We start from the raw sequence: 17,893 nt of genomic DNA on the forward strand, positions 1-17,893 counted from the left end.
TTCTGCAGCAGATCGAGAGACAAATGAATTATTGGGCGTGCCATGCACACAGTACTTAGATATACTTGAATTCACACTTGTGGATGATGCTCTTAAATTGTTTTGCCTGAACAAGCATAAATTTAGATTTTCGTGAATTTGAAGCTGCGCTTGTTAGTCATTATCAGAATTCCTATGTTGTAGCGAATAAACTTACTTGCGTACACAAAGGTTTTCACGTTCGAAACACGGCTCTGTCGAGTCTTTCGTTATGTGTCGTTTTCAAGAAATGAGAGCATTTTCGCCTAATTTATCTGCTGTTGAAGTAATTACTTCACTTATTCCCCTTTTGCCGCTACGTTACCAAAATTACCTTGTTGCCATTCATCATGTACGTTTTTCCGATTTTGTAGCATGCGTACAAAGACGTGAAGCCTTACCAACTGCATTTAGTGATGAAGAGACCAGAAACGGTTTTTTCGTGGTGCTTTAAATAACTGGAATCGCGGACGTTTTGTCGAACGTAGGTCTACAAACATTCAGTATCGAAATGGTGGACAAACATACAATAAAGAAAACAACCGACGAAGTAGATACGAATATAGCGACAGTAATTTACCAGGCGTTTTCAGGCTACGCGCTACAATCGTGATTCGAGATATAGTCGTAGTAGCATTAATAATTCGTAGAGAAGTAACTCCAACTCAGACACGCAAGATCAAATTGACAATAGAAATCACAGTTCTGCAAGGGTAAATCATGTTACTCAAGTTGAAGGGGATTATAACAGTGACAATTTTTTAAACTAGTATCTAACTCTAGTAGGAGGGTTACTAGGGTTAAGTCAGTATCGCGTAATCATCCCTCAAGCTCGATCAATTCAGGGAACGCGTCCCAAGCAGTATAGTATAAGATTAAATCAGCACATTTACCTGTAGCTAATTTAGACATTTCCAGCGATGAAGATGATAGCACACTCGAAAAGGAAATATCTCAAGAAAGTAACGTACTAGAATTCAACAAAACGAACTGTGCAGCGAGAATTCTAGTTAGTGTATTGGATCGTGAGTATGTATCGTTATTGGACACGGGACCTGATGTAAGCATAGTCGATGAAAAAGTATGGAAAGATATTAGTTCGTGTTTCATCTCCGAAATTATCTCCTGCGGTTAATGTGACTGGTGGATTTTACTGGTAGACGTAGAACTTCAGTAAAAGGGAAAGCATTACTCCCATTAAAGCTGGGCAAAATTGAAATATTTGCATACTTTTTAGTTGTTTCCAATTTATCAGAAAGGGTCATCCTTGGTCTCGACATTATGACTCAATTACATTCAATACTTACTTTTGACAATGCAACCATACAGTTTTCTTTGGACAAGTTCACCGAGATTTGTAAAACCGAGCTCCCGGTTGTAAGTGACAAAAGTTTAAATGAAGGAGCCTTACTTGAAACGTTGAATGACCAGAATAACATGCAAAGGTGCAGTAGAGCGCTCTTTTCAGCTATGAATGATGATGTAATCAATTCGAAGATTCAGTACTTGGACGAAATATTGAATGAAGAAACGGAAATCGTTTGTAACAAAATTGTTAGCAAGAATAAAACTGCCACGTTTAATGGGAGGAGGATTAGTTTCAAAGAAAACCCACAGCTTTTTGCATCTGATGAAGACATTTTCAATGCTGTGACGAAAGCCACTGCAATAGATGATTCTCGAAGAAAGAGATTACTAGATATTTTAATGAATCATAGACAGGTCTTTGCACACTTCCCTGGCTTGTGTTGCGGATACGAGTATGATATGCAAGTTAATGCTCCTGGACCAATTGTGAAATCACCTCATCCCATAGTTACGAAGTATAGAGATGCTGTGAGGGATGATATAGCGAAACTTCGTACGTTGGGTATTGTGGAGCCTAGCACTTCGTGTCATTTGAACCCCCTCCATGCAGTGCCGAAAAAGACTAACAACAATACAGAAAACATTTCTATTAGATTTAAGGGCTATTAATGTTCATACTCCACTTCAACATGTGCGCGCTGGAAAGATGGAAGAACTGTTAGCCCGATTTCATGGTAAAAGCTGCTATACTACAATTGATTTTTCCAATTCTTATCTACAGTTACAGTTAACGGAGGCTTCACGACCATTTACTGCATTTTGTTTGAAGGTGAATTGTTACAGTATACGTGTTTACCGTTTGGGCAACGTAATGGGTCTAGTGCATTAAATACTTGTTTGCAGTAGGTTTTGAAATCAGATTTATCGCCACATACTGTGCGATAGATAGATGATATTTGTTTAGTGAATGCTGACGTAGACGAGCATCTGGACGCCCTAGATACACTTCTAGACCGTATTAAACTAGCAGGTATAACGCTCAATCTATCGAAATTTTATTTTTTGTAACTGAGCCGAAATTTTTGGGATTTTACATCTCTCCCAATGGTTATCGGAAATACCCGTAAAGCGTTTCAACTATTCTTCGGTTACCATCGCCAGTAAACATCAAAGATCTATGACACATGCTTGGAATTTTTGCTTGGCACAAAAGGTTCATTGAGAACTTTTCGTCAATATCTTCGCCATTATTTGCCTTTCTCAAAGCTGGGAGGAAATGGCAGTGGGGGAGGAGCATGAGAAAGCGCTAAATCTTCTCAAGGAGGCTGTTGTAAAGGACGTTCTACTCGCTTTTCCCGATTTCTCTAAGACATTCTATCTGCAGTCGGATGCAAATACACGGGCAATCGCTGCGGTTCTTTATCAGTACGAAGGGGAGGAAAGACACGTAATTGAATATATTAGTCACACCTTAACTGATTGTGAGACGCTATAGTATCACGAAATTAGAATGCATGAGGATTGTATATGCGGTGAAAAAGTGGCAGGGATACTTACAAAGTCAATCATTTGTAATACGTTGCGATCACAAGAGTTATTATATTTGCAAAAAATCCGCCATTGGAACAACATATTACTTCGATGGTCTTTACAGCTGCAGCGTTTCGATTACAAAGTAGAGTTTATACTGGGAAAAGAAAACGAAACTCCTGACGCTCTCACGCGCGTGTTATCTTCAGAACACACGATTGTCAGAACTCATGCATTGCACACATTGCAACGGGACATAGGTAATATCACAGCAATCGAACTTCCAAGAGAACAAAGGTCTGATCCCGCATATGCTGTTGTTTTTCAATATTTACAAGCTGAAAGTTCCAAAAACGCAGTGTGAAAAAGCAGCATATCGTTTGCACCCAGTAGTCGGAAGTGGAAAGATTTGTACAAAATACAAAATGACATTGCTTATCCGTGATTTTCATTTCCCCGATCACTCGCGTATCTGCGTTTCGAATAAACATCTTAATCATATATTAAACAAGTATCACAACGAACATGGCCACTTTGGCCGCGGCAGGTGCTTATCTCTCATTTCCAAAGATTTTCATTGGCCTACAATGAGCAGAGAGAGAAACCACATTAAGGACTGTATTACGTGTATGAAGACTAAACCATACAAACCACAAATATTTTCGCCAATGCAATCTGTTACTGCATCTCGAAAGGGTGAAATGTTGTCTTGTGACTTGTATGGGCCACTGCCACGTCGGCCTAAAGGTGAAAAGTACTTATTGACGGTATTAGATGTTTACATCCGTTACTTGCAAGCCTATTGTCTGAGAACGGCCACAAGTGCTGCTATTGTCAAATGTTTGGAAACATACTATTTCAGTCATCTATGAGTTCCCGACATTATTCTCACCGACAATGGGGGGGGGGCAGTTTGTATCGAAAATATTTCAGGATGCCATGTCCAAGCACGGCGTTAGAGTAAAGCATTGTTCTCCATATCACCCTCAACCTAGCCTCGTAGAAAGGGAACATTCTTCTATTTCACGCTTATTTAGAGTATTTTGTGCTAAAAAAAACACACACTGCTTGGCCGAACTTTGCACCACAAATTGTGTCGCTGTTGAATAGTTCTATTTCAGCCTCGTTAGGACTTTCACTGCTGAGCTTCACCTGAACAGAAATCCCGTACATTCTGTCGAAAATCAATTTCGGGTGTCCCTTCGACAGGACAAGCCAGAGGACGAACTTAAAAGCTCAGAAAAGAAACTGCTCAGGTCGATATTCGCCGTAAGGGTCGCCTGAAACTACGAAACCATAAGGTTAATGCTGCTAACGCGCATAAAAGAATAATTTGCTTGTATGATCTAGTTTTCTTGCGGCAACACCCGGCCAGCAAAAAGTTTTTTTATATACACACACGCAACACAAAATGTAAAATACAAAATGTTTTTGACATACGCGAATTAGAAATGCAAAAAGTTTTCATACGCACAAATTGTAAAACGTAGAAAGTTTTTGACATACGCGAATTAGAAATGCAAAACTTATTCTTGATATACACATGTTAATTTTTTTAACTGGATGAAATAATTTTTCACAGAATCTTTTAAGTATGAATCTTTACACGTTTTATGAGTTTCCATAGGAAAAAATTTATTTACAAGTTCGGAACGTAGTGCTTTTGCAAGAATTTTAATAAGATTACAGCACACCTGCTTTGACTTCGCACAGCAAACGATTCATTTACAAGTTCGGAACATAATTCCTCAGACCTTCTGAAGGAATTTTAATAAGATCGCAGCACAGATGATCCGAATTTCCATAAGAAACGAATTTTACTAGTTTTTAAAACAATAGTTTTTTCACGAATAATAATAATAATACAAGAGGTAATATAAAGTGATAATAATAATTTTATTTACATATTTCATTGAGATATATAGTCACAAAAACAATTATAATTTTTAAAATGTTAATATTCCTTGAAATATTGTTTAATACATTCAATATTTATAATATTATATTTACAATTACAAGGTGGCCAATTTAATGCTGAAAGATTTGTCACTTGTTTTGTTAATTTATGCAGTTTGTTTTTACTATTTTGTGATTGATTAACACAAGACTTCTTATTTTCCACTACAATTCTTTTAAAAATGCATATTATATTGTAAATCTTTTGTAAAAATAACTGTAATTAACTGAATGTTGTCTTCCTTTAACAACTTGTTATATAATGTATATGTAAATTCCCAGCCTTCAATTTCGATATCACTATGCACTGTTGTAAATTCTTCATATAACGCATGAAAAGATTGCACATTTACCACTGCACGCCATGTATTATAACATAGCATATCATAGTCTAAAGTAATGCACCCATGTTCATCTAAATTACTACGATTTGCAAAACATCCGTAACACAAAAGTTTTTGATGTGGTTTCCATCGTGCAATACATAGTAACACACAATTTTCATTTAGAGAAAAAGAACTACATTGATATTCGCATTGATCGTATCTATTTAGAAAAATACACTGATACTCATACTGATGATTTCCGAAACACATATTTATCCTGTTCAAGATACGCCTCTCTTAAATTAGAAATATGATAATCATTAAATGTAATTTCCTGATATGTATAGTTAAATTTGTTAATAAGATATGGAATAATGTTGGTACCTATATATTTTACATGAATTTTAGATATATTTTTAATATTTTTTCACGTGTTGATTTTTAATTAGGAAATTCAACACTGTAGTATTTAATTCTTCATCGGTTTCACTTACACGTTTGTGCACAGTTTCATTTTCACTTCGAATCGCACAACTTTCACAAAGTAATGGTTCAGAAAGTTTATAATTTTCTAGTAGTTGTTTTACACAAACTTCACTTACTTCATTAGTTGTACAATCACACTTTACTTCATTGAATATTAAATTTCTGTAGAAATTGTATTTTGATCTGCTACTTCCTCTTCAAAGGATATTTCCTTTGGATATCTGAAACTTCGCCTGTAAACTAAGTCTTGTATTAACTCCTGCTTAGCATAGACAATCTTACATGTATAATATTCTTCAGGAATATCACAATCATTTGGTTGGGCAACAATAATTTTCTTTTGTTTTTCAAGTTCAAAACGTTTTTCACGTGGTGAAATATACTTTAAACATTTATTTTGCACATTATAAGGCAAGACTTCTTTGAATTTTACTTTTTCTTTTCTTATTATGAGATGAACCAGAATATGTTCTTACTTGTTTAACTTTGTACGAGTCTTTATTTATTTTTAGCTTTGTGCTTGTGGAAACACCTAGCTGTTGAATGTACATTTTAATAACGTATCGTTCACTTTATTTGTACTAGTACAAGCATACGCATGCGCACTATATATTGCAAATGCGGGGACGGAGGACAGATGCGCATAAAACAGAAATGAATATACATATTACAAATGGCGGCGCAGGAGAGATACGTACAAAACAGAAATGAATATACATATTGCAAATAACAATGTACGACAAATGCCCATGAAACATGTGTGAATATATTAAAAGTTTTTCTATTGCAATACTTGTTCACGTATTGAATTACAATCCATGTAATTTTAAAGTACCAAAATATCAATAATAATAATTTTTTCTGATTGAATACAATAATTTAATAGTATAAGACCGATATAACATATGGTAATTTGATATTTGGATGTTACTGGCTTATATCCATGAGTAATGTTTCAGAACATAAACATACACAAAAGATTAATTTTACATATTCATGTAATAACAGACATGTAGGTGTGATGCTGTGCATTATTAACAATTGCAAACATTGTAATACCATCAACAGTAACACTTACTGTATGCTCAAGTTTTACTGTATTCCAACAACAAATAATGTATTATTAAATAAACTGTCATATTATGAAAACGAAAATGTTTTAAAAATTTGATTTCATATTATTTGGTTTTGAGTTAGTAATTCAAATAGTTTGTTTTACAACCGTGTAAAAGAAATTTTTCCCCGAATGAAGCAGGAGCCTTCATGATTACTTGGTTACTGTACAACTAAAGAAGACAAACAAAAATACATAGCAGATTATTATACTTATGAAGACATTTAGCTAACAAAACAAAACATTGAATTGAACCCTGGTCTGAGGTATATTGCTAAAATATTCCTCAATTCGGTTAAGGAAAATGAAGACAAAGAATGGACTTCTCACAATCTGTAATTGGTGACACACCTGAAAAACTTTTCACGTACCTGCTCTTACCACAATACGAGGTACAAAGCGTATTACCCATTGGAGATAAACATCTTATTCTTACATATCATAATACGGAGAATAAAAATAAACCTTGGAAGTTTTCAAATGTCGTGCTTGTTTTGTTCATTACAACGTGGGCAAGGCTTCGGTTTTATGAATTTTTGACTGCTGCAGAACCAAAGTGCGTTCCTCACTGTGAGAAGGACAGCATTGTTTATACAATGACGTAATAGAAAATCCTAGCTTACAACCGGATCCTACATGGGAGGAATAACTAATTAATTAGTTAAGATCAAGTAGAGTGTCATATTACTATTCATTATGAGAATATAATTTTGTTATTACAATATACTCAATTGAAATTGGTCAAGCAAGCTGAAGAGTTTCTTCATTTGCTACATCGATTTTCTCATGCAACACCTGAAGTTATACCTTACACTTGGAAGATGATTGTAGATAAATTTCATACTCATGGGCTGCGTGTACGTATTCCTGAATATGATTGTGTTTTTACTCGTATTGTTTAGGAAATTATGTTTGGTAAGCTGTGAAACTCCTGCTGATATTTCAGATTTATATAGTAGTAATGGGGTCACCCTGTCTCACTTTGGACTTTGACCCCGACATTTTTTTCGTCATAGGTCAAAGGTCAATGACCTTGGCCCGGGGTCAATGACCTAGGGGTACTTAGGACCAACCTTTCTAAATCTTGGCAGGAGTACCTTGGCTCACCCCTAAATTTTGGCACGGGTACATAGGACCACCCCTCTTAAATTTTCAAAATTGCCAAATCTAAAACTTTTGACCATGGTATGTACCTCTATTAGTACTGGGGGTCTATGTCGTTCCCTTTCATGGGTAAAAAGTTGCCAGAAATTCAAATTTCGGTGTTTTTGACCTAATTTATCCCCCTTGATGAGGTGTTATTAACTTGTATAGTTATATGGGCGTATACAGAGGTCCATTCCCCATTCATTGGGTATGGGTATATTAATGGACTCCTCTAAAAATTTGGGAGGGGTACCTTGGCCCAGCCCTTAAATTTTGGAAATTGCCCTAGTTAAACATTTGGTATCATAGTATGTATTATGTATGGTAGTATGTATTATGATAAAATTGGGTGGTCCACCTCGTTCCCTTTCATGGGTACAAAATTGCCAAATTTTAGTACAACCACGTGTTTGGTTTTTGGCCCAAATTTTTCCCCTTTGATGAGGTCTTATTACCTTATATGATTATATGGTCATGTATATTGGTCAATTTCCTATCATAAGAAATGCGTATATTGATGCACCCCGGGAGGGGTACCTTGGCCCACCCCTTTACTTTTCGAAATTGTCTAATTTAAACATTTGGTATTATAGTATAGAACTCTAATACAGATCACTATAAATTTGGGTGGTCCACCTCATTCCCTTTAGGGGTACAAAATTGTCAAATTTTATTACAACCACGTGTTTAGTTTTTGGCCCAATTTATCCCCTTCGATGAGGTCCTATTACCTTATATGATTATATGGTTATGTATAGGGGTCTATTCCATACCATAAGACATAGGTACATTTGTGCACCCCTTTAAAAATTTGGGAGGTGTACATTGGCCCAACTCGTTCAATTTTGGAAATTGCTCAATTTCAACATTTGGTGTTATAGTACTGGACCCTAATATGTATTACGATAAATTTGGGTGGCCCACCTCGTTCCCTTTAAGGGGTACAAATTTGCCAAATTTTATTATAACTACGTGTTTGGTTTTTAGCCCAAATTTTTCCCCTTTGATGAGGTCTTATTACCTTATATGATTATATGGTCATGTATATTGGTCAATTTCCTATCATAAGAAATGCGTATATTCATGCACCCTGGGAGGGGTACCTTGGCCCACCCCTTTACTTTTCGAAATTGTCCAATGTAAACATTTGGTATTATAGTATAGAACTCTAATACAGATCACTATAAATTTGGGTGGTCCACCTCATTCCCTTTAGGGGTACAAAATTGTCAAATTTTATTACTACCACGTGTTTAGTTTTTGGCTCAATTTATTCCCTTTGATGAGGTCCTATTACCTTATATGGTTATATGGTCGTGTATAGGGGTCCATTCCCTATCATAAAACATAGGTACATTGCTGCACCCTGGGAGGGGTACCTTGGCCCACCCCTTCAAATGTTAAAATTTTCCAATTTAAGCATTCGGTATCAATACAGGGTGTGAACATGTATCATGATAAATTTGGGTGGTCCACCTAGTTCCCTTTCATGAGTAAAAAATTGCCAAAATATAAACATAAGCAATATGTTCTACCATGTGTTTGGCTTTAGGCACATTCATCCCCTTTGATGAGGTCCTATTACCTTATATAGTTATATAGTCATGTATAGGAAATTAATTTTCTATCATAAGACATGGGTATGTTGATACACCCCTTCAAAAATTTGGGAGGGTGTACCTTGGCTCATCCACTCAATTTTAGAAATTGTTTAATATAAACATTTGGTATCATATTACAGGCTTCAATATGTACAACTATAAATTTGGATGCTGCACCTTGTTCCCTTTCACTGATAAAGAACTACCAAAAATCAAATTTCGAAGGTTATTGACCCATTTTATTTTATTTGATGAGGTCTTATTACCTGATATGATTATATGGGCATGTATAGGGATCTATTTTATTTCTTAAGATATAGATATATTGGTGCATTCGTTGAAAAATTGGAAGTAGTACATTGGCCTCTACCTTAAATTTTGGAAATTGCCAAAATTAAACATTTAATATAATACTATAGGACCCTAATATGTATTAGTATAAATTTGGGTGGTCCATTTTGTTCCCTTTTATGGATAAAAATGTTAAAAATTCAAATTTTGGAGGTTATTGACCCCTTTGGTGCGGTTTTATTATCTTATATGTTTATATGAATGTGTTCAGGGGTCTATTTTATTTCTTAAGATATAGGTTCATCGATGCTTCCATCTTAAAATTAGGCAGAGGTACATTGGCTCACCCTCAAACTTAGGAAATTGCCCAATTTGATATAATAATAAAATAGGTTCTTATAAATTTCGTTTCCTTTCAGGGGTAAAAAATTGTCCAAAATGTAAATTTCGGAAGTGATTATTCCCTTTGGTAAGAATGAATGTGTACAGAGGTTTATTACCTTTATATTTTTATGTTCCCTTTTAAATTTTGTTGGGGTACATAGAACCATTCCTTAAATTTGGGAATTATCAAATAACAAGTTGGTGTCCTTCTTATGGCCAACTGTTCACATTTTAAAGGTTATTGACCTATTTTATCTTTTTTGATACGGCCTTATCATTGAATGAGTACAGAATTTATTAGTTTTTTTCATAAGACACAGGTGTATTCATGTACCAATCTTAAATTTTGGAAGGAGTAAACTTCTTATTGTCAAATTAATAACTGTTCTCAGAATTGGGTGGTATCTCAGTATTTGGGTAAATCATTGTCAAATATTAGTATGATCACGTGATCTGTTATTGACCTATAATGAGACTAGGAGTCCAGGAGAATGATACATTGAAACTTTGTAGGATAATTTGAGAATTGTCAAAATGAAATTACGTCATTGGTTTTGATTATTCCCGCCAAATATAAACGTAAGCAACATGATGTATCATGTGATTAATTTGATGAGGTAGTGTACAGGGATTCATTTCCTTTTCAAAATTCGTGGAAGTTATCAAATAACACGTTTCTAGACAACAGTTGGTTCTGCTAAGATAAATAATTGACCTATTGAGACCTAACTACAATATGTAATTATATGATTAATTCTACGATTTAGGTACATCGAGAGAAGTATTCTTTAAATTTGGGAATTGTGATAAACAAAATTTTAGTATGAGGTGCGAAATTTGAAACAATACTTTGAACTTTAGTTTAGCTCATAGTCTAAGATCATAGGTGGTGGTTGAATTAACCTTGAATTTTCCGAAATCTGATAGGTAACCTTATTGAAATTTATGACTCATAGACGAAAGCCAAGACATGCTACAACACTTTGAATTTTAATCACAAGATGGTGTTATCTGACACTGGCAAAGTTATTGTTGATACAATTTGATTGGTTGATCACTATCTTTCATGCAATTTGATTGGTTGATCACTATGTTTCGTGCAATTTGATTGGCTGATGATTTTCAAATTTTTGCTGCATTCAGTTTTAAGTTTTGTTTAACATTTAAAAATCATGGTTTTGTTCAACATTTTGTACTCACTGATAAGCATGATCAAAACCGTTTATTTGTTAATCGAATATTAAAAACTGATGAAGCTAACTATGGGCTTAACAAATGTTCAAAGTATTGTTTCAAATTTCGCACCTCATACTAAAATTTTGTTTATCACAATTCCCAAATTTAAAGAATACTTCTCTCGATATACCTAAGTCTTACAATTAATCATATAATTACATGTTGTAGTTAGGTCTCAATTAGTTCAATTGTTTATCTTAGCCGAACTAACTGTTGTCTAGAAACGTGTTATTTGATAACTTCCACGAATTTTGAAAAGGAAATGAATCCCTGTACACTACCTCATCAAATTAATCACATGATACATCATGTTGCTTACGTTTATATTTGGCGGGAATAATCAAAACCAATGACGTAATTTCATTTTGACAATTCTCAAATTATCCTACAAAGTTTCAATGTGTCATTCTCCTGGACTCCTAGTCTCATTATAGGTCAATAACAGATCACGTGATCATACTAATATTTGACAATGATTTACCCAAATACTGAGATACCACCCAATTCTGAGAACAATTATTAATTTGACAATAAGAAGTGTACCCCTCCAAAAATTTAAGATTGGTACATAAATACACATGTGTCTTATGAAAAAAGTAATAAATCTTGTACTTATTCAATGATAAAGCCGTATCAAAAAAGATAAAATAGGTCAATAACCTTTAAAATGTGAACAGTTGGCCATAAGAGGGACACCAACTTCTTATTTGATAATTCCCAAATTTAAGGAATGCTTCTATGTACCCCAACAAAATTTAAAAGGGAACATAAAAATATAAAGGTAATAAACCTCTGTACACATTCATTCTTACCAAAGGGAACAATCACTTCCGAAATTTACATTTTGGACAATTTTTACCCCTGAAAGGAAACGAAATTAATAAGAACCTATATTATTATACCAAATTGGGCAATTTCCTAAGTTTGAGGGTGAGCCAATGTACCTCTGCCTAATTTTAAGATGGAAGCATCGATGAACCTATATATTAAGATATAAAATAGACCCCTGAACACATTCATATAAACATATAAGATAATAAAACCGTACCAAAGGGGTCAATAACCTCCAAAATTTGAATTTTTAACATTTTTATCCATAAAAGGGAACAAAATGGACCTCCCAAATTTATACTAGTACATATTAGGGTCCTATAGTACTATGTTAAATGTTTAATTTTGGCAAATTCCAAAATAAGGTAGAGGTCAATGTACTAATTCCAATTTTTCAACGATTGCACCAATGTATCTATATCTTAAGAAATAAAATAGATCCCTATACATGCCCATATAATCATATCAGGTAATAAGACCTCATCAAATGAAATAGAATGGGTCAATAACCTCCGAAATTTGATTTTTGGTAGTTCTTTATCAGTGAAGGGGAACGAGGTAGACCACCCAAATTTATAGTGATCTATATTAGGGTTCTATACTATAATACGAAATGTTTAAATTGGACAATTTCGAAAATTAAAGGGGTGGGCCAAGGTACCCCTCCCGGGGTGCATCAATATACCCATTTCTTATGATAGGAAGTTGACCAATATACATGACCATATAATCATATAAGGTAATAAGACCTCATCAAAGGGGAAAAATTTGGGCCAAAAACCAAACACGTAGTTATAATAAAATTTGGCAAATTTTTACCCCTTAAAGGGAACGAGGTGGGCCACCCAAATTTATCGTAATACATATTAGGGTCCAGTACTATAATACCAAATGTTGAAATTGAGCAATTTCCAAAATTGAACGGGGTCGGCCAATGTACACCTTCCAAATTTGTAAAGGGATGCACAAATGTAGCTATGTCTTATGATATGGAATAGACCCCTATACATAACCATATAACCATATAAGGCAATAGGATCTCATTCAAGGGGATAAATTGGGCCAAAACACCACACACGTGGTTGTACTAAAATTAGGCAATTTTGTACCCATGAAAGGGAACGAGGTGGACCACCCAATTTTATCATAATACATTCTAGGGTTCTATACTATGATACCAATGTTTAAATTGGGCAATTTCCAAAATTTAATGGGTGGGCTAAGGTACCCCTCCCATATTTTTAGAGGGGTGCATTAATATACCCATACCTTATGAAAGGGAATGGACCCCTGTATACGCCCATATAACTATATCAGGTAACAGCAATTATGTCAAAAACCCCCGAAATTTGAATTTTGTCAATTTTTTACCCATGAAAGGGAACGACATATACCCCAATACTAATAGAGGTACATACCATGGTCTTAGGCTATCAGACCACCACCGGGCCAAAGTCATTGACCTTTGACCTATGACGAAACAAAAGTCGGGGTCGAAGTCCAAAGTAAGACAGGGTGACCCCATTACTACTTATATCATTCTGGATTCTTCCATGAGGGAGGTATAAAAATCAGACTTGTGCAAAGTCAAAGCAGCGATACTAGCAGGTAAGACTAATAGATTATTTGTTGAAATTGTCCATAAGTTATTAGGTAAATCTCTGAACTTAGCAGGACCAAGCTCTAAGAGTTCTGAGAAGTCTATAAACTTCAGGACCAACTTCTGTAAGTTCTGGAATAAGTACTTAATGCAATAATTGGTATGGTTGTGCCACAATTCGGAATCGTAGCCAAAAATTAGCGTCATTACACATAGTATGATATTAAGGGTGGAAAATAACTATTAAGTGAACCAACGAAAATGAAATAGAAAACCCTGAATCCTATATCCAGGCAGTATTTGATTTTGTAATAAAACAATTTTAATATTGAGTATACAATTCAATACACAGATGCCCGAGTAGAAATAAGAATTGAAAGCTGAATAACCATTTATATGTTTCATGAAGACGGAAATTGGAATTAAACCCTAAGGTTCTTTTTTCCGTAGTAGAAAACACCTTTAATTTCAATGAGGATTATTTATTTGAACGTGTCCATCAAATTAACCTTCACAAAGAAAGAAAGGCAAGAATTAAACCCGAACTAGGCAGAAATATTTTTTAATGAATTGCTTCTTGAAAGAAAAGAAGAGTATCATCCTCGGGATGGTAAAGACCGATCAAAATTATCAACAAGTATACAGATTGAAAAATAATCCAAAACATTTGCTTAAAAAGGCTGATACTTTGTGTAATTCTTTGGGAATTGAGGCTGAAAAAATAATGGTTGTACATTGAAAGATGCAAAAAAAGATACAGAACCCAAGTATCAAATCAATGTGTATGAAGAAATCAAATGACACGTAAATTAAAGGTGGCAAGGAAATTTACATCTTGTATGAGGACAGGCATTACCATTTGATAACCAGCGTACGTGATGTACTGGGAACAGAAAGATTTTGTAAATCTTGATTGCAAAAAAAAGTACAATTTATTTTAGTGACATTGTTCATTCATTCATTCTTACATTATGAAACTTTTAAGAAACACCAGCATTTACTACTTCCCGTTCACATTATCAGAAGAATTATTTAGTATTATAGTATTGCACAGCACTGTACAATATCTATTTCAACTTTCTTGAACACTATGATTCACTTGTTATCAGTTTTTATGTTCACAGAAAAAATCAGCTTATACTGCAGTTTGTAAGTGTAATACACGTACAAAACATCATCAAGATCTTCCAATAAAACACATTTCTATCCGCTGTTTGTTTTTTTTTCACTCACAAACAATATTCATACTTTGTAATTATAGAGGTTTCTATTCTGAATTAAGGATTTCTTATAATCTTTCTGCAAGAACATGTCTATCACTTGGTTAAGAAATGTATCATTATGAATTGCTTCCTCATACATATGGTAAAACTGTTATAATTTATTAAAGGTATGTTTATGGATTTTCTGAAACTGATGCAAAATTTCATCTTGTGTGTTCATATCTGTTATAATACTAATCATATTTGTCTTCAATATATTTTTATGTAAAAGAATACACCCACTACAAAGAACGAAGCTTATTATTCTTTTATGTTCCCACAATTGAAATGCGTTTATTATACATTGAATGCCTATGTGAAGATTATCACAGTAACACATGCATACATTTTCATTAGACATTTTGAATTTTATTCTTCAACAGTCACAAAAGAATATTAAGAAGTAGGATTCATCTATTCAAACAGTTTTTTTTAAAAAAATGGTCTTTTTATGTAAACAGTACGAAGAACTCTCTTCATTCAGTAGAAGAAGCACTTTTTTTTACATATATACAATAATATGAAGAAATCTTCTCATACAGTAGAAGAAGCACTGCAATATGGCGGAATCTTTTCACTGACTAGAATGCACATAGATTTATCCTTGCTTATCAGCTGTATTTATATACTTTTTAGTGACCTCAATGTAAAACTTTCACCGGACGTTTTATTGCATTATTTTGAATGAGCAGGCAAAATAAGTTTCAACAACCATAAATCTGAAACTTCCAGTCAATATTTTGTGTTAGCATATTCTTTTTTATGATTATGAAGTATACTTGTATTCCCACGTTCACTTTAAGACTACTTTTCTAAGTTCAATAATACATTTTTGCTTTTACTCAATTCAGAAAAACTGTACACTTATTCTTCAAAATATATGCGATCATGGTGTACCACTAATGTTGTATCTTAATAAAGAGTATTACAGATATACAATGCTATAAAACACTTTTTTGAAAGATAAACAAATGGTCTGCTAGATTCTCCTATACTTAGGTATCTTTAATCATTTTGATACTTTAAAAAACAAATGCTCCCACCGATGCTTCCAAAACATTATATTTCTTCCGTAAAAAAATTTCAACAGAGTTCTCATCAAGAGATAGTAACTTTTACTACTGCAGAAAGTAGGTAGACAAATAACCGGAACAAATAATACCTGAAAAAAATACTGTTCAATCGCAATTGGTAACATCAAATGCTAGCAAATACTTCTTAACACCCGCGATAATCTTGGTTCACAATTCATACTGAAGGTTGCAAATATATGTTCAACTTGATGCCTAAACCAACTAGTCTACCATCGCTGCAAACGTAGGGAAATTCTCATGAAAAAATCTCGGAATACTAATATCAATCACAACCCAGTACACTTTTCATCAATAATGGGGGACGTGGTGATTCAGTGGTAGAGTATTTATTTCCGGTGGATGGGGTTCCGGGTTTAATCCCAGCCTGCACCGTGTGCATTTTCTGATGAACAAAACGTGCTTATGAGTTTTTTCATTTTATTTATTTCTCATCATCACCGTTTCCTTTTGCCAACTCGGCATAACCGTGAGACGTAAAACTCAAAGATTTCATTTCACTTTTCATCAATAAATAGACAGATATCCTTAGATGATGGAAAGAAAGGAAAAAAATCAGATTGCTAACATTATTTTATTAAATGTTAAAAATTATTAAATTTACAACACTGCACGTCATGCAACCCTTCCTTCCTTCTCATGTATGAATTATTATTTCATGAAATTGGAATTTATTTATGCTGATTTCCTATTTACATGTATTCCTTAACATATATGTTGTACATTCAAGTCCACGTCTCGTATATCTGTAGTGTTAAACAATAAATTACATATAACAATGATTCAACTCTTGGTTCCTGAATGTACACCTTGTCTCAAAAAGGTTGAGCGCATTCTTTATTGGTGTTTTGAGGCAAAAATTTTCTAAGTCCAGCTTTTCATAATCAGGACAATTTTGTATATTATGTATAGTGATGTTAGGTGGAAATTTTTCCACTATATTTAACTGCACATTCAGATATAAAATTAAATTCCTGTAAAGGAAAGTTAGACAGCAACAAATTATCATTTTCCAATTAGCTTTCGGAAACCAGAAAATTTTCTAATATTTCAAGTTGGGAAGTAAAAATATACAGTGTTTGTCTCTCTCTCTCTCTCTTTATCTCTCTCTCTCTCTCTCTGTGTGTGTGTGTAAAGTGCAGGGAACATACATCGAGTTCGTAGAGAACAAATATCGCATTCCAATATTTAAAATGTAACAAGAAATTGAAAAGAAACCTTTGTGAATTTATCTGAATACCACTACAAATGTATGTTTTATGTCTGAACTAGCATTTTTGTTTATAAGTTGAATGGTACACCTTGTCTCAAAAAGGTTGAGCGCATTCTTTATTGGTGTTTTGAGGCAAAAATTTTCTAAGTCCAGCTTCGGGTATCTTCGGGAAAAAGTAAGCCAGGTTCGAACTTCCAAGCCAGCCTTTGCAATCGGGAAAAAGTTTGCAGATTTGTTTTTCTTCTTTTAAATATAATAAGACTTGTTACCAAGTGTTTAAAAAAGCAACATTGATTGAAATACTTAATGATACAATATTTCGAAACCTTGCACATGCTTGTTTGTCATTTAGCTCTCTATACGTAATGGAGCATTTAAATACGTTAAAGAATCTTTCCATATGTAAAAGAATGCTCAAAATTAAGAAATAGAACATAATTATCGCCTGAGTACTAAAATAAAAGTCAAAGTAGAACAGAAACAGCGTTTGTAATGGATAT

The sequence above is a fragment of the Thermobia domestica genome, chromosome 7, assembly GCF_964235325.1.
Source record: "Thermobia domestica chromosome 7, izTheDome1.hap1.1, whole genome shotgun sequence".
In the NCBI taxonomy this organism is placed as follows: Eukaryota; Metazoa; Arthropoda; class Insecta; order Zygentoma; family Lepismatidae; genus Thermobia; species Thermobia domestica.